The sequence below is a fragment of the Hippopotamus amphibius genome, chromosome 4 (assembly GCF_030028045.1).
Source record: "Hippopotamus amphibius kiboko isolate mHipAmp2 chromosome 4, mHipAmp2.hap2, whole genome shotgun sequence".
Classification (NCBI taxonomy): domain Eukaryota; kingdom Metazoa; phylum Chordata; class Mammalia; order Artiodactyla; family Hippopotamidae; genus Hippopotamus; species Hippopotamus amphibius.
In genome coordinates this window covers 183838114-183856252 of record NC_080189.1, presented here as the reverse complement: position 1 = coordinate 183856252, position 18139 = coordinate 183838114, and the positions used below count along the sequence as shown (strand labels likewise).

Below are 18139 nucleotides of genomic sequence, written 5' to 3'. Positions count from 1 at the left end.
AATGAGTGAGAAACGGCAAATATAGACACGGGGATGTGGGAAGGGGACTGTGGGAATGTGAGAAGCAGGCGACGTCTGTGTGAGGCTGTGAGGTGAGCACACCTCGTTTGCCCAGGAATCCTGGGGAAGCGTGAGAACCTGACGCCTGCGTCTGCACACGCTTGCCAGTCCAACCTTAGATTCTAGCCCGAAGTCATCAGTGCTGATCGTGCCGCTCACCCTCAGCGCTGGGAGGGTCCACCTGCCACCGGCATGGTCTGAACTCGTCTCCGGAGGGACTGGAGTTCGTCCAGATGGGAGGGAGTCCATCCAGAAGACTCAAAATTAGAGGCCCAGATGCCCACAAGAAGGGGGATTCTACCTGGTTTGGTCCAAAGTAGAAAAGCCAGTGGTCTGAGCTGACATCAAATCCTTGCGAAGGAGATGGCTATCTTCCAAGCCAGATGACCAAGTACCATCACCAAGTTCAAAGGAAGGATGCAAGACCAGGAGTGGGCGATGCAATCCAGGGTCAGGAGCCAGCCAAGACAAGACAGGAAGAGGAGTGGTCAGTGTTAGGCACATAGTGGATACTGGACATGTAATTGTTGGAGGGATGGAGGGAGGGGAGAGGAATAGAAGGAGGGAAGGAAAATCTTGGGCAAATGCCTCATATCATGCAAAAGGGTTGCCAGCTCACATTTCTTGTTGTCTGTCCCTGGTAGAGGGTATGTCATGATGCCTTAAAGGTGCACAGTCTGGGCTGGCCTGTCCCATCCAAACAGGTATTCTTCCAGAACTTAGTTGAACCCTCCATTCTTCTGGGACAGGGGAATCTGGGTACCACATCCATTTGGGAGCTTTTAAATGAATGCAGTTGACACCATCAATTGCAGCTCCTTCAAGCAATTTCTGAGGCGTCTCTTCCCTCCCTGGTACCATACTACATACAGGACAGGTATTACGCAAGGTAAGGGCCTTAAAGTAAGCTCTTGTTGGACAGGGTTAATTCTCACGACAATCTAGCCAGGTGGGTATTGTTATCCTCATCTAACAGGTGACACCGAGGCTGGAGGTCCAGAGTGCTTCCTGTCTAACTCAAAGTCCCACAGCTAGAATCAGGACGAAAGGCCAGGAGTGGCCCCCCTCGCTGGAGGCATAAAAACAAGAACGGGTTATTTTCGATCTTCTGTCTTGGCAGAGACCGGGGCAGCTTTCGGGAAGACCCAGGGCTTCCATTCCACCCGTCCAAGCCAACGTTGCCCAAGGATGGGCCAAGGTCCAGGGCAGTCAGAACTGCCAGGATCCTGTCTCACTGTCTGGCACTGGACACAGGAAACTGGACTCAAGAGAGAATCTGCGCTTGGGTAGGAACATGCCACAGACCATCTGACACACAGCACACCTCCCTGCAGAACAGCTCCCGGGCCGTTCTGAAAAGGGCCATCCCAGTTCCACAAAAGCGCATGTATTTTTAGCTATTCGTTCATTCATTCGGCAGTAATTTACTGGGCGCCTCCTAGGCTCAGGCTGGGCAGACCCTGGGGAGACAGAGAATTTGACCCAGTTCTTGGCTCTTGGGGCAGGTCAGTTTAATGGTGACATGTAAACAAACGCTCAGAGCGGAGCAGGACGGGTGCTCCGTGCGGTATTTATAATGTGCTGTGAGGCTGGGGTGTGGCTGGCTCTTTGCAGCGGTCAGGGAAGGAAGCCCAGTGGGACCTCATCCACTCACTGCCTCACACGCAGGCCACTGACTCACTCATTCATTTACTGATTCCTTCACTTATTCACTCCTTCATTCACAGAGCACTCAACTTATTCTTGGGTAACATACTCATTGACTCATTTACTCACTCAATAATTATTCTTTTCTTCAATGACTCTAATATGTGCATTCCTCCATCCATTTGCCTATTGACTCCCTCACTTTTTCTCATGCATTGACTTATTTACTCAGTGGTTAAACTATTCAACTTTGTCCTCCTGTCACTGACTTCTTTATTCCCTCACTCATTTTTTGACTTATTTGGTTCCTCATTGACTCACTGACTTGTTCATTCCCTCATTACTAATTAACTTTCACTGATCCATCCTTGGATACACTCGCTCTGGAATGCACTTATTAATTTACTCATCTGGTTGCACACTCACCTTTCACTCACTGAATCATCGACTTACTAGTCTTTCATGCATTCCCTCCTTCACTCACTCATTCGTCACTCAGCATTCACCTCTTGACATTTTTACCTACACACTGACTCACGCACTCATGAATCCATCACACACGTATGCCTTTATTGATTTAGTTACTCAAAGCATTATCAACGTGTTCACACTTACTTGTGTACTCCACATTTTCCCCCATTCCTTTGTTTACTCAAAGACTCATTCATTCACTAGCTCACTGTTTCATTCATTCATTCTTTATTTCATTACCATATATTCAGCAACTCATTCCACAAATGCACGACATGTGCTCCACATACAGTGGATAGGAGTGTGATTCCTGATGTCCTGGACCTTACAGCCCATGGAGGTGGTCACTGACACAGGCATCTTCTCTTTTAAAGCATCTGATACATAAGACTGAGCTGAAGTCCTGCCATCTGTGCTTCTGCAAAGCCCCTCTACTTGCCCTATTATACTGAATTATTACACTTATATAGTAGGTCTTCACCTAATCCCAAAGAGCTACTTGATTACTGAAACTAGATCAGATTTAGATATGAAAGCCATGACCAACACAAAGCCTGACATGGATTTGGATCAATACTTGTTGAGCTGAAATTAATACCTTCTATCAGTTTATTTTTGCACTCTCTCAGACACCAAGTGCCAGAAAATTTTAAAATATGGGGTACAGGGACCTCTTGCCATCACCTCCAAGCAGGTCACTAGTATTTGTGCCTGAGATAGGGTAAAAATATAATCCAGGTAAGCTGCATGCAAAAATAACCAAATTAGAGTAGAACTGCACACTATATACTATTAAAACAAAATTTTTTAAAAGTTTTATTTTCATATATGTCAGTGGTACAGAACTGCAATAACCATAATCCTTGTTTCAAAACACATTTTCATCACTGGCCCTCTTCTAATTTAGTTTTTTATAGATTGATTTACTAAACAGTAATAATAATGATAATAGTTGACCTATTAATGACCCTATGGCCACTAAAATACAAGAACAAAGACAACAAATATTGTAACATCTACGTCCCTGTTATACACGCAGGTAACAGATTAAATCTTTTTGGTCAAAAGGAACTCACAGAAGCAAAATTGGGCCAATCCTATTTCTCGTTTCATAACATTTTATCATTGGAATACTCTCGGTCATTTTAATTTTCTTTATATATAGATTTTCCCTTATTTATTAATTTAGTCAGGTACTCATTTTCAAACATAAAGTCAACAGCAAAGAATCCACTTCCAAACAAGAGGACGAACTTTGACTATTAAGTCTCTGTATACACTCCTTAAACAGAGTGGCAGAATAGCTGACATGAGTTAAACAAATGCTTGTTTCTTGAATAATCACATCATTGGTCACGAGCGGCCATCGCAATTTTACTAGCATATGTATCACTAATAACCCAGGGAAAACACAACCAACCCAAGAACAAGATCTTTGACTAAGCCTAGAATTCATCTATGCTTTCCTTAACCTAAGAGGTAGCAGTCTAAATCTATTTTTTAATGGAATCCATTTTTTTTTTTGGTTTTACAAAATGAATTAACTACAATCCTTGTCAGACAAACTCTTATCATTGGTCCCTGCATAAACTTTGATTTAACTGCGTGAAGCCATCTCTTTTTTTAAAGCATATAGTCATTACCCATAAACAAAATGACCAAAACAAGCATAAAAACTTAATCTCTTACTTACCCTGATCTATACTCTCCTTGGCCACATAGGCAACAGTCAAGATCTTCACCATTAAATAATGACTAAAACAAGCAAGGTGCGGCCATTCTGGGACACAAAGCAGTTGGAAAGAAGAATAACATACACTGGTCATTGGTTCATATTTTGCACGCATTCATTTCCTTAACCATTTTTTAATCCTAATTTTTCCCCTTTGTGAATCAAACATCTAGTAACCCACTTCAATAACAGAACACTGACTATTAACCATCTCTTTCTAGCTGCCTCTTACACAAAATGGTAACAACTTGATGTATATGTTTTCTTAATGGACCAATGTATTTCAGAACTGAAGTAACTATATTCCTTGTTCTATGACACATCCTAAAAATTGGTCTGTGTTTTGACCTCTCTTTCTCTTCTTTTGAATGTACTTGTCTACTGATCTATCCATTTATTCACTAATAGTATAGAACCAATATCTATGAACCCTCTCAACTAGAGTCTCAAAGTTTCCTGAGATCATTCCCAAAAAAGTCATGCACTAATTCTCTTTCTGCCATGGACCTCAGTGGTTCAAAAAATGATTGATCATAATTTTTATTCAGATGCATTCCATTCACATCATTGGTCCAGGTGTGGCCCTTCTGCATTTAATTTGAACAATTTTTAGATGTTGAAATGAACAACCATGAAATTGCCATCCTACTCAACACCTGGAGTACTGACTTTCTAAATGAGTAACAGCCTAGACCTTTATCAAGAGCGGGATGTTTAAATAATCAATGGGACAAACATAAAATGGAACATTTCAGTTTTGAAATGAACGGGAACAGGTAAATTTTTTTCTTGTACCTCATTTGTGCTAAATTGCATTAATCATAAACTTTGGCTCACAACACATTCTCATCACAGGTCTATGCATGGCATTTAATTTTAATTACATTTATTCTTTTTTAATGATACGGTGAAACCCATGAACTAACCACCCAAACCAAGAACTGTACGACTCACATGGCCTGATGTGCTTCTTCCCCAGAGAGATTAGGCAAAGATCTTCACGACTGGAGAATCCTGTGGAAGGTAAAGACACTGACAAATGAAAAGGCTTGGATCTGGGTTTTAATTTAGTGAACATGAGGTAACTGTGACAGCAACTAATTGTAAACAATGATTTATGCCACATTCTTAGCTTTGACTCATGAATGGACCTCCATTTTTCTAATTAACATATTCAGTTCTTCATCTGAATAACATAGTAAGCACCCTTAAATGGACCACCCAACATAAGAAGAACTAGGAGTCTTGCAGACAAGAGACTCTGGGTCCCTTACCCACAGAGCTAAGAGGTTAGAACCCCATTTTTTAAAAGGTGCCTGTTCATAACTGTAAATGTAGTGTAACCTTTAAAAATTGTATAAAAATATATGTAGGAAAAAAAGAAAATAAAGGAAACTACCAAAACATAAACAAATAAATAAAAATAAAGAATAAAAGGTGCCTGTTGTGCTGAATCAGATTCATCATGAACCTTGGTTTACGACACAGTCTTATCATTGGTCCTCATGTGGCCTTCTTTGATTATATTCCACACTTCCTACTTTTTAATTGTTCGACCTGCAAAAATCAGGAGTCACTACCGGACAGACAATCCATCCGCATGGTGCTCTGAGTGAAAACAGATCAGCTTGCTATGTGATGGACTAAAATCCCACTACCCGAGGTGTAAAGTAGTGAGAGGAACAGCCATCAACTGCATCCCACACTCTTGCATTGTACCTTGAATATCCTAGCCCAGCAAAGACAAGAACTTGACCATTCCTCACCTTGAACCACAAAGATCTTGATCATTACAGAACAGTTATCAGCTCATGTCCATTCTGTGAAGCACAAAGCAAAAACCACAAAGGGGGGGGGGGGATATGCATTCTTTTATAACTTTAAAAATGTTAAATAAAATATGACAGAATATCTCTTGCCCCAAAAAGGGAAATATGAAAAGTTCTCTCCACGGATTCATGTTTTCCCCTTGATTTACTTGCTATTTAGGTATTGATTAATTTGTTGCATTATTTATTTCTGTTTCTCTTAATTAAATAAACTAGAACTCACCACCAGGTTGAAATTAATCTTAAACTTTGGGCAGAGTCACTTGCTACAACTGGCAAAAAAGTTACCTCCCTTTTAATCTAATTCATTCAATGATAGATTTTACATTAAAAAGGGATACTTTTGAATCCACTGCCTGAATCAAGAACAAGAGCATCTGTGAGGCATCCGTCTACATGCTCCACCCACACACATAACCAACCACCTGAATCTCTGAGCCTCACTGGTGCAGCATTAGATTCATCTAAGTGCTTGTTTCCAGGCAATTTCATACCCATGAACAATCCTTGATCCTACTTTATTTATTCATTGTTTCATAAATTAATTCAGACACTATTCATTCTTGTTAAAGAAAGGGAACAATGCTGAAAACCTCTGAAACCCAGAACACAGATGCGATTGCACATATCAGTGTTCTTATCCAAACTAGCAAGAGCCAGAATTTCTGCCCTTAGACAGACATCATCTGCATGGAACTGGTTAAATCATAATTATTTCAAGACACGCTCATTACTGGCTCTTGCTTTGTCCCTTTGAGCTACTGATTGTTATTAACTTATTCATTTATTCCCTCTAATGATAAAATTGCACGTGCTCAATGCAACAGCATGAATAACAGTAATACACACGCAGCCCGCTGCTCATTACCGAGCTGATAACAGACTGTGTAACTCTGTAATGGAATTCAGCGAGCACAATAGCTCTTGCTGCCTAACCAACTTTTATCATTGGCCCTCTTTAATTTAGAGAGCGCTTAATCTTTTATTTAATTTTATAAACATGTTTCCTCATTAGTCATAAAACAAACAACCAGGAGACGAAAGACATCCCAGACTGTGCACGTTGACAATTCACGCATCTGTCTATACACACTGCATTCTGAGAGATAAGAAACATGAATTCCGACTCCTCAAAAATAGATTAGTACTGATACTTGTTTCATTACACATGGGAGAGTTGGTCCAGGCCCGGCCATGTTTTTATTCACTTATTCCTATTTGTTAAACCTTCATGCATTAATTCACTTACACTAATATAATCACACCCTCGACCCACAAAAGCACAAAAAAAGGATAATTGGATATTCAAAACAACTGTCTATAGAACGTTTCCAACATTGCCATAGATTAGATTTCCTCTTGTGGTGGACTTCAGATGTCCGGACACACATTATTCATCGCCCTTGACTCAGACACCACTGGTCATCAGCAAAGGCCCAAGCACGTGAATCTTTTCCTTCATTTATACTTTTCCTATTGATGTCTTTATTGTAATGACTTACACATAAAGAAATACACCTGAATCAGAAAAAAACCCAGAGTAAGAACCTTGTTATCCATAATGCAGATCTAAAAAATCATTTCCCAGACACTAGATCTGTTTCCTGAACTGACCTCAGTGTTTCATATAAGGGTGCCTCAACGTACTGCTCCCTGCCAATGCCATGTTCACTACTGGACTACAGTTGCCCTTCTTTGATTACATTTCCTACTTCTTAACAATGCATTGACCACTCTAAACCACCCAAACCAAGACAAGAACTCTATTACTCACAGTGGTCTCCATGCTGCTAAGACGACACTGAGTTTGAGGCCATGGCAGAATGCTAAAATCAGTGCAGGGGTGACTGTTCTAAGGCGTACAAAAAAGAACAGAAAATAAAATTTGAGACCTTCTATGCATTGGTCATTTGCATTCCACTTTTCATTTACTCAGTCATTTAGTGTATATTGGTTTAGGGTACTCTTTCCGGTTGGACCTCAGAGTTCCAGACACGTATTCATCGTACACAACTCATACGCCACCAGTAGTCATCATCGATCCAATTATCGTCCCTCCTTCTCTTCATTCATTTCTATTTGTTTATGGATCAAAATAATAATTTTAAATCACTGTGATTCACAAAACCCAGGAAGAGTTTTCATATACATAATCTGTACACAGAATAATTTTCACATCAATATATATCTTTCACTATAGTCTCAGTTTTACATATATTCAATAATCAATACACTGCATCATATCAAATCTCATATTTATTGCTAGTCTGCAGTCAGCCATCTTTGATTACTTTTCACACTTTTTAATAATATATTGAATACTCTTAAACAAACCAAGACAAGAACTTTGACTATTACTCACATGGTCTTCATGCTCCTAACACAGATGCAACCAGAGAGCTCCTGACCATGGAAGATGCCTCAATCAGCTCAAGTGCATTTACTCTGAAGAGTACAAAGCAGAACAAGAAATCAAAACGAAATCAGACCTTATTTTCATTGATTCTTGATTTCTGCATTTCGGTTACTCATTGAGGTATTTATTAATTTTGCATAAATATACACCACTTTCTCTTAACAAAAGGAATAACCTCAACTTTCGAGCTGATCCAAAAAAACTGATTGTTACAAAACAGTGTCTAGATGATCCTAAATCAAAGAGGTAACATTCTTAAATAATTTATTTCTTAATGAACATCAATGTTTTCAGCTTGTATTGGTAATATTTTTTTGTCTCACCACATGTTCACATTGAAAAGTGCTTCACCCTCCTCTTCTTTATCTGTTTACCTATATTTGTTCAATGGTTCTATCACTGATTCATTAATAATAATAAATCTACATCTATGAATGTAAATAAGAACATGGTATTTGTATATTGCTGAAATCTGCCTACATGATCATGTCAGAGGGAATACACTAGATCTCGTGTTGAACCCGAGTTCCACGCACATACTACTCATCATCCGTGACTCACACGCCGCCAGTCATCATTAATGATCCGTGTTAGACCCTCGTTTTCTTCATCTGTTTTACATTTGTATCAATTAAATCATTAATTCATGGATATTAACAAAAATCATATTACTTAAGAAAACACACGAACAAGATCCTTAAATATTCCTGAAGTTTGTCTGTGGAATCTTTTCCCATATACACTATATTTTTTCACAAAGTGACTTCAACATTGATTAGTCAACAGGATGTTTCCTATCATACCTATTATTAATTGTTATGGATAATTTTTTATTATATTTAGTACTTTTTAATAATGCCAGGAATATTCAAACAAATGACTAAACCAAAATAAGATATTTGACTACTACTACTCATCTTGTTCTCTTTCCTGACACAGAGGCAACATAATCTTGATCACGACAGAACCTAAGATCAGCTCAGTGTATCCATTGTGAAAAGTACCAAGCAGACAGAATGATAAAAAAAGTTGAGACATTCTCCTCGCTCCATTTATCCACACTTTCCATCCTCCATGTACGTAGCCATTTAAGTGTTTATTAATTCATGATAATTTTTATTTTTCTTCCAATACAATAAACATCAAACATGCAACTGATTCAGGGAAATAACTGGCTACTACTTATCACTGTCAATATCATGCTTAATTCAAGACAATATATTTGGTCCATTTTATTATCTATTCCAGTGTATATTAATATTCATTTTCCTGACTAAATATTTTATTAATGAACAATGCTTCACTCTCTTCATCTTTATTCATTTACACATTTGCTAATTTATTCTGCCACTGATTCTTTCATAATTGTATTTTTAAAATTCATGAGCACAAAGACCAAGAGAAAGATCAATGTATAATCCTGAAACCTATCTATAGTCACTGAAAGTATGACACATAGACTAGGGTCCCTTTGTGTTGGACCTCAGACTCTGGACACAGAATTCATCCTATATGACTCACACGCCAGGCATCATCATTAGACCACGACTGGTCAACTTTCTCTTCATTCCCACCCATATTTGTTTATTACTTCACTAACAAGGAAATACGTGTACATCACACACACACAAAATAAGATTTTGAATATCCCATAAAATCCACCTATATAGACCCATTCATTTCAATTATCTTTCATTTAACTAAACTCAACATTCTACTCATGGATTAATCAATGTACTGCTTCATATTAATCTGATCTTAAGCATCAGTACAGTTGGCCTTCTTTGATTGTGTTCAATGCTTTTTAATAATACAGTGAATAGTTTTTTTAAAAAAAAGCTCAAACCAAGTCAAGAACTTTGACTATCACATTATTCTCCATGCTACTGATATGAAGATGCAACTGCACAGCTTACAACTTTGGAAGAATTCATAAATAAGCTCCAGTGTGTCCATTCTGAGGAGTAAAGAGAGGAGCAGATGATTAAAAAAAAAAAAGACATTCTATCCATTGAGGCACAGATTACACCATTCATTTACATAGTTGTTCAGGTATTTATTAAAATAGGGTAATATATTTTTTCTTAACAAATCAAATTGTCAAACTTGAAACTGACTCAACAATAACTGACTGTTACTTACAAGGTTCTATTATCATCCTTTCATCAAAGACAAAACACACTTGGCAAAATACACACAGTACATTTATTGTCCATTTCAAATTATAATATTATTTTTCCTTATACATTCCTGACATTTAAAGGGTCAATTCAAACAGAGATAATGAACTAGATATTTTTCACGTTGGACCATGTTCCAGACACGTATTCATCATATATGACTCATACGTCATCAATGGTCATCGTTGATCCAATATTGCCTCTCCTTTTATTCATTTATTTCTATAGGTTTGTTGATTAAATAGTTACTTCACTAATAATAATTTTTAAATGTTATGATTCACAAAGATTCAAGAATACTTTTTGTGTCCTAATCTCTATATAGAATTATTCTCACAACAATATCTCTCATTAATTATCCTCCGTTTTCCTTACATACATCAATATGTTAACTTTATCCCATATTTATCACTGAGATAGAGTTGCATTCTCGAAATACATTTTGCACTTTTAAATGAAAAATTAAAAAAAAAAAACACTGAAACCAAGAAAGTAACTTCACTTACTCACATTAATCTCTGTCTTCCTATTATATACAGGCAACTGCAGAGCTCACGATGGTGGAAGATGATGAAAGCAGTTCGAGTGCATCTGTTCTGAGAGGTACAGTGCAGAGCAGGTAATAAAAAAAAAATTAAAAAAATTGAAACTTAGTCACCATTTCTGAATAGGAATCAATGTTTTCAATTTTATAAATGATATAAACATATTTTTGACACACAACATACATTCATAATTGGACAATGGTTCACCCTATTGTTTTTATGTATTTACTCATATTTGCCTAATGATTCTATAATTCCATTAATAATAACAAATCTAAGTCTATGAAATCAATCTAAGAATATGATCTTTGTATATGTCTCACAACTCTTTACAGAAACGACTTCAACAGAGGAACAGGCTAATTTTGTTCCGTGTTGGACTTCAGAGTTTCAGACACACATCTGTCCATCGTCCATGAGTCCTATGCCATCAGACATCATCACTGGTCCATGATTGGGTCTATTCTTCTTTGTATGTTTGAACTGATTAAATTATGAACTCATAGATAAAAATAAAAATAATACATGATTAATAAAAACTCTATGACAAGATTCCTAACATCAGTTTATAGAATCGATTTCCACATAGCCTATACCTTTTTCATTAAGAGACCTCAATCCTGCACATTACGGATTAACCCACATAATGTTTCACATCATATTTAGCATTAGGCCACGGTAAACTTTTTAATGAATATAATGTGTTCTAATAATACCGTAAATACCCTAAAACAGACGACCCAATCCAAGACAACAACGTGGACCATTACTCACCATGGTCTCTTTCCACACAAGGAGGCAGCAGACAACCCTGATGGCAACAAAAGCTGAAATCAGCTCCAGCATCTGTTCTGAAGAGGACCAACCAGACAAGACGATAAAAATGTTGAGACTTTGTCACCGTTGATTTAAAGTTTCCACAATCCATTTGCATACTCATTTAGGCATTTATTAATTTATGGTAATATCTATTTATTTTGCTCTTAATAAATCAAATGTCAAAGTGGTAAGTGAATCAGTAAATGACTATTATCACTATTATTCTCACTCAAAGACGTAGACACGATCATTTTATTTTCCTTTCCAATTTACATCATCAGATTTCTTTATAACACTTTTTAACAATGAACAGTATTTCCACCTTCATATTTATTCACTTACCTATTTGTTTATTTATCCGGCCATTGATTTCTCAATAACAATACTTTTAGATATTTCTGTACACTAAGACTAAGAGCATGGTCCTCACATATGCCTGGCATCTCCCTATAGGATTGCTTGAAAGGAGGGGAAAGTATTAGATTTCTTTTGCGTTGGACCTCGGAACGCCACACCCATAGAGTTGCTCATCAAAGCCTCACAGCTCAAGTCATGATCGTTTATCCATTTTTGGTCCTCATTACCTTCAGTCACGTCAACACTTTTTATTGATTAATTCATCAATTCACTAATAATGATAAAATAAATGTTTCACGGTTGAAACAAACAAGGTCCTTGTCTCTTTCATTTGTCTACAGAATTTCTTTCCACAGAAACTGTCATTAACTGACCTCAAAGTTTCCTCTACAGATTCATTAATATAATGTTTCATATTAACCCCACTTTGGCCATGGTTGACAATCATCAATTATATTTCACACGTTTGAAGAAAATCGTACACAAAGTAAAATCACAAAGAAAAGAATTTTGACTATTACTCACTTTGCTCTCCATGCTCTTAACAAACATATGCAACCACAGGATTCCTGATGTTGGTGGAACACTTCAAGCAGCTAACTGGGACAATTCTAAGGAGTACAAAGCAAAGTAGAAGAAAAAAAAAAGAGGTTACGATATTATTTTCCTTAGTCTTTGAATTCCATCTTTCATTTAGTCATTTAGGTAGGCAGTGAATTGGGATAATTTCTATTTTATTTTCTCCAAAGTCAATGAACAATCTTGATCTTGACACTGACAGAGAAGGTAAATATTTTCCCTATCAATAACTATATCATCCTTAGTCAAAGAATAACATCCTTGTACCATATATTTCCTAATAAATATTTGTTTTTAATATCACTAATAGTATTTCTTGCCTAGCCACAAATTTCTATAATTGGACAAAGTTTCACCACCTTCAGCTGTATTTCATTGATCCAATTATAAAAATAAAAATGCATGAACATATAACAAGACCCTTGTCTACTTCTGACGTGTCTATAGGATCACTTGAAACAGGGGCAATGGGCCAGAATCCATTTGCATTGGACCTCAGAGTTCCAGACACGTATTCATCATACACGACTCATAACGCACCGAACAGTCATCATTGATCCAATATTGTACCTCTTTTCTTCATTCATTTCTAAAGGGTTCATTGATTAATTCATTAATAGTAATTTTAAAACCCAGTTATTCACAAAATGCTAGAAAAGCCCTGAAATCCCTATTTTGTATATAGAATTATTTTCACATCAATCTATCTTTCTTTATATCCTTTGTTTTTATGTTACATATCAATTCATTATTTATTACTGGGCTATAGCTTGCCATTCTTACAATATATGGTACTTTTGAATAATAATACACTAAATACCCTGAAAAAAGTCACTGAAATCCATACAGGACTTTGACTATTACTCACATTGGTCTCTGTGCTCCTCACAGAGAGATGCATTCACAGAGGTCACCACCACGGTACATGGCTTAAATCAGCTCGAGTGTGTCCACTCTGAGAAGTACAAAAGCGCGGTTGATGATACAAAAAAAAAAAAAAGTTAAGTATAATCCCCACTGATTCTCGGTTTCCACATTTAATTTACTCACACATTTAGGTATTTATAAATTATGCATAGGGTAGATATTTTTACCTTAACCAAATGAATTAATAGCAAACTTGAGACAAACCCCCGGCAACATAATTGACTTTTAGTTACCTGTATTTATATGATCTGCCGTCAAAGAGATCCTCTTGATCCATTTATTCCTTACTGAATTTGTGTTTGCAATTTTATTAATAGTATTTCTTGCCTCACCACATACAACATTTATAGTTAGACAATGCTTCACCATTTTTCCTTTACCTATGATTTAAATTTCTTTAGTGGTTCTATAATCAATCCACTACTAATAATACATCTAAGTCTATGAGCCCAGTACCCATGCTGGGTGTATCTTAGCATCTGTCTATAGAATGAAATAAAAGAAATACACTAGCTAGCTTGTTGGACTTCAGTATCGAGACATATATTACTCATTACCCAGACTCATTCGCTACCAGTCATCATCCCTGGCCCATGAAAACTCTCTTTCTTTTCATTCTCACAGACATTTGTTTATTGATAAATTCATTACTAAATGCACATAAATAAAAAATAAACTAAAATAGTGTCAACATCTATCTCTAAAATCTTTTCCAGAGAGTAACTTTGCTTCAAAAACTGACCTCAAAGATACATGTATAGATTAATAAACATAATATTTCATGTCAATCGGATACTTTATATAGCACTTTTCCTTCTCTGCTTATATTCCATATTTTGAAAAATACACAAATACCCTTAAACAAACCACTTGAACTAAAACGTTGGCTATTACTCACATGGTCTTCACACTCATAAAACACAGAGGAAAGCAGAGAGTTCGTGCCCCTGGAAGATGTTTCAGTCAGCTCCAGTGCACCCTTCTGAGGAGTAGAAAGCAGAGGAGATGGCAATAAAATGAGACTCTTCCTGACACCTGTCTGCAGGACACCTTCTCCAGCTGAGGATGGACGAGCTTACTTCAGTATCGGACCTCAGAGTTCCAGACACGTGTTCATTGTATACGACTCACACTGATGACCAGAAATCATCATCGATCCAATATCGGACTTTTTTTTCTGGATACATTTCAGTATCTCTATTGGTTAAATCAAAAGTCCACTGGTAATTTTAGTAGTACAATTCAAAAAATAAAACAAGAAGAGCCTTGGTGTACATAGAAGTATTATTACTTTAATACATCTTCCTCAATAATACATTGTTTTGCATATATACATTAATCAATATAATGGTTCACATATCCATACTCAACACTGAGATGCAGCTGCCTTCTTTACTTATTTTCCACATTTCTTAATAATACAGTAAATTACTTTCATAAAAAATGGAGAACTTCAACTATTACTCACATTAATCTCTGACCTTGTGTTATACAGAGGCAACCCCAGAGCTCCTGTCCATGGAAGATGCTAAATCATGTCTATTGCCTTCATTCTGAGCAGTAGAAAACACAGGAGATGATAAAAAATATTGAGACCTAATTGCCACTGATCCTTCTCTTCTATACTTCATTTACTCAGTATTTAGGTATTTATTACATTTTCTTTCTCTATACATTATCTTGTTAAAAGAAAAAACTCAATCTTTATTCTGAGGCAGAACAATTAAACTGCCTTTCAATTATGCATTTCTGTCTAACCTTGGTCAAAGATGTGACCCTCACTCTTTTATATAATGGGATACAGCATTTTCAATGTTTATTCACAGTATCTTCTGCCAAATCAAATATGTTCATTTTTGGACAATGCTTCACCTATTTTTCTGTATGTTTATTTATATTTGCTTGATGGTTGCATCACAGATCCAATAATAATAACAAATCTAAGTTGATGAAATCAATACAAGAATAGGAGCTATTTATATTCCTGACACATCTCTACAAAAACAATTTCACCAGAAGGAAGAGACTACTTGTGTTCTCATTGGACCTCAGAGTTTCAGACATGTTTTCATCGTTCACAACTCTTCCCATCACGTCCATCATCATTGGTCCATCACTGAGTCTCTTTTCTTCCATCATTTCTATATTTGTATTGATTACATCATCAATTAATCGGTAATCATAAAAACAATGTATGGTTCACTAAAAATCCCAAGAATTAGACCTTTTAATACCCCTAACCTCAGTTTACAGAATCATTTCCCATTAAGTCCATCTCCTCCAAGTTTTTACCTCAGTCCTACACATTATCAATTATTCAAAATAGTTTTTCTTATCATATTTATCATTGAAATATGTTTTTAATTAATTTAATACTTTTTAATAACACTGTGAGTACCCTCAAGCACATCGCCCAATCCAAGATAACCACCTTGCCCATCATTCACCTTAGTTTCCTTCCTCACACAGAGGTGGCATGACAAGTGAGCAGAGCAGAAGCTGAAACAGCAGGAACATCTGTTCTGAAGAATAAAAGCAGACAAGGTGATGATACTACTGAGATATTCTCTCCACTGACCCAAATATCCCACTATTCATTTACATAGTAATTGAGGCATTGACTGAATTATGGTAATATTTATTTCTTTTTCCCTTAATAAATCAAATGTCAAAGTTGTAACTGAGTCAGTAATCAATATCTGTCACTTTCTATAACACCCTTAGCCAAAGAGGTAACACCCTTATACTACATCTTTCTTAATGGTTATTGGTCTTTTCAAAACATATTAATGTATTACTGTATGATAGTAATTTTTGCCTAAGCACATATTTTTATAGTTGAAAAAGGCTTCACACCCATCATTTTTTTATTTCACACATTTATATATTGACTATTTCATTGATCCAATTATAAAAACAGAAGACATGCATGGTCATAATAACCAAAACAAAGATCTTTGTATATTCCTAACCACTGCCTATAACATCTCTCCAAACAAGATGAATGCACTAGATTCCATTTGCATCAGACCTCAGAGTTCCAGACACGTATTCATCACATGCAACTCGTATGCCACCAGTAGTCATCATCAGACCAATACTGTCCATTTTTCTCTACATACATTTCTTTTTCTTTATTATATAAATCACAAATTCACTAATAATTTTAATCAGTACAATTAAAGAGCCTTGATGTACATAGAACTATTCTTACTTTAACACATTAATACAAGAATATGATCTATTTATATTCCTGAACTCTCTCAATAGAAAAAGTTGGGAAAATACTATTTACGTATGCATTGGACCTCAGAGTTCCAGACATGTTTTCATCGTCTAGGACTCTTCCCGAAACGATCAGCATCATTGGTCCATGATTGAATCTCTTTTTTTTGTTCAATTCTGTTTACTGACTAATTCAGTAATTCACTTATAATAATTTTTTAAAAACCCTATTATTCACAAAACCTTAGAAGAGTCACGATAACCCTACTGTGTACATAGATCATTCTCATTAAATGTATCTCTTTTTTAAGTTAGATGCTGTTTTTCACCTACTCAGTATTACTATCTATTAATGTGTCATAAAAGTCAATAGTTATCACTGAGCTACAGTTGGCCTTCTGTTATTCTACATGGAGTGTTCAAACAATACACAATACACACACAGAGAGAGACAAAAAAAATCAACAAAACTGTGACAAGGAATTTGACTGTTACTCACGTTGGTCTCTATGCTTCTAACACAGAGATGCAATCGTCAGGTGCATCACCGTGGAAAAATGCTTCATCAGCGTGAATGTGTCCATTTTGAACAACAGGAAGCACAGTCGAGGAAAAAAAAGAAGAAAACACATTTATCGCCATTGACTCTTGCATTCTCCATTCCATTTACCCAGTCCTTTAGGAATGCATAGCTTCTTCATAATGTAGACACTGTTTTCTCTTGAAAGAAAAACTCCATACTTGAGACTGAGAACAACAAAACCGACTCCCAATACTTCAAGTCTATCTGAATCTTAGCCACAGAGGTGACATCTTTCACCCATAGATGTTATGATGGGCATCAGGGTTGGGAATTTTTCTTACTATTTCTTTCCTTACCATTTATGTTCACCATTAGACAATAATATATCTGTTCTTCTGCACCTACTATCTATATCTTTAATGGTGCTCTCATTGATATATTGGTTTGGCCAAAAACTTTGTTTGGGTTTTTTCTGTAACAGCTTATGAAAAAAAAAAAACCTGAATGAACTTTTTGTCCGATACAATATTAATAATTTTAAAACTCCATCTTAAAACTGGAACTTTAAACATTCTTAACATCTGTCCATAGGATGAAATAAACAAAGAAGTAGAGTATGGAATGTATTGGGCCTCAAGGTTCCAGACCTTTATCATTTGTCATCCGTGACTCATCTGCTAATCATCACTGGTTCAAGACTCGGTTTCAGTTCATTCATTTATATATTTGTATCAGTTAAGTTCCAAATCATATATGATAAAATAAATACACAACAAAAACCAAAGAACAAGACACTTGAATACCCCAACTTCTCTCTAATTAATACCAA

At 36.3% G+C, this 18139-nt stretch overlaps 12 non-coding genes and 1 pseudogene across 12 annotated transcripts; all 13 read right to left on the bottom strand.

The window, feature by feature from the left end:
• Window positions 1-4411: 4411 nt before the first annotated feature.
• LOC130852854 (small nucleolar RNA SNORD113/SNORD114 family) lies at window positions 4412-4485 on the bottom strand. The gene has a single exon (XR_009053557.1). It is a non-coding gene; the product is annotated as a small nucleolar RNA SNORD113/SNORD114 family (small nucleolar RNA).
• Window positions 4486-5456: 971 nt separating this feature from the next.
• On the bottom strand, window positions 5457-5602 carry LOC130852876 (small nucleolar RNA SNORA79). The gene has a single exon (XR_009053578.1). It is a non-coding gene; the product is annotated as a small nucleolar RNA SNORA79 (small nucleolar RNA).
• A 1501-nt stretch (window positions 5603-7103) lies between these two features.
• Window positions 7104-7178, bottom strand: LOC130852839 (small nucleolar RNA SNORD113/SNORD114 family). The gene has a single exon (XR_009053547.1). It is a non-coding gene; the product is annotated as a small nucleolar RNA SNORD113/SNORD114 family (small nucleolar RNA).
• A 534-nt stretch (window positions 7179-7712) lies between these two features.
• LOC130852745 (small nucleolar RNA SNORD113/SNORD114 family) lies at window positions 7713-7784 on the bottom strand. Its single transcript, XR_009053466.1, has one exon. It is a non-coding gene; the product is annotated as a small nucleolar RNA SNORD113/SNORD114 family (small nucleolar RNA).
• An 886-nt stretch (window positions 7785-8670) lies between these two features.
• LOC130852842 (small nucleolar RNA SNORD113/SNORD114 family) lies at window positions 8671-8743 on the bottom strand. The gene has a single exon (XR_009053550.1). It is a non-coding gene; the product is annotated as a small nucleolar RNA SNORD113/SNORD114 family (small nucleolar RNA).
• Window positions 8744-9631: 888 nt separating this feature from the next.
• Window positions 9632-9700, bottom strand: LOC130852849 (small nucleolar RNA SNORD113/SNORD114 family). Its single transcript, XR_009053555.1, has one exon. It is a non-coding gene; the product is annotated as a small nucleolar RNA SNORD113/SNORD114 family (small nucleolar RNA).
• Window positions 9701-10459: 759 nt separating this feature from the next.
• Window positions 10460-10528, bottom strand: LOC130852787 (small nucleolar RNA SNORD113/SNORD114 family). The gene has a single exon (XR_009053501.1). It is a non-coding gene; the product is annotated as a small nucleolar RNA SNORD113/SNORD114 family (small nucleolar RNA).
• A 727-nt stretch (window positions 10529-11255) lies between these two features.
• LOC130852784 (small nucleolar RNA SNORD113/SNORD114 family) lies at window positions 11256-11331 on the bottom strand (annotated as a pseudogene).
• Window positions 11332-13123: 1792 nt separating this feature from the next.
• Window positions 13124-13196, bottom strand: LOC130852758 (small nucleolar RNA SNORD113/SNORD114 family). Its single transcript, XR_009053478.1, has one exon. It is a non-coding gene; the product is annotated as a small nucleolar RNA SNORD113/SNORD114 family (small nucleolar RNA).
• Window positions 13197-14648: 1452 nt separating this feature from the next.
• Window positions 14649-14722, bottom strand: LOC130852792 (small nucleolar RNA SNORD113/SNORD114 family). The gene has a single exon (XR_009053505.1). It is a non-coding gene; the product is annotated as a small nucleolar RNA SNORD113/SNORD114 family (small nucleolar RNA).
• Window positions 14723-15603: 881 nt separating this feature from the next.
• Window positions 15604-15675, bottom strand: LOC130852821 (small nucleolar RNA SNORD113/SNORD114 family). Its single transcript, XR_009053531.1, has one exon. It is a non-coding gene; the product is annotated as a small nucleolar RNA SNORD113/SNORD114 family (small nucleolar RNA).
• A 912-nt stretch (window positions 15676-16587) lies between these two features.
• On the bottom strand, window positions 16588-16659 carry LOC130852782 (small nucleolar RNA SNORD113/SNORD114 family). Its single transcript, XR_009053498.1, has one exon. It is a non-coding gene; the product is annotated as a small nucleolar RNA SNORD113/SNORD114 family (small nucleolar RNA).
• A 205-nt stretch (window positions 16660-16864) lies between these two features.
• On the bottom strand, window positions 16865-16936 carry LOC130852833 (small nucleolar RNA SNORD113/SNORD114 family). Its single transcript, XR_009053541.1, has one exon. It is a non-coding gene; the product is annotated as a small nucleolar RNA SNORD113/SNORD114 family (small nucleolar RNA).
• Window positions 16937-18139: the final 1203 nt, after the last annotated feature.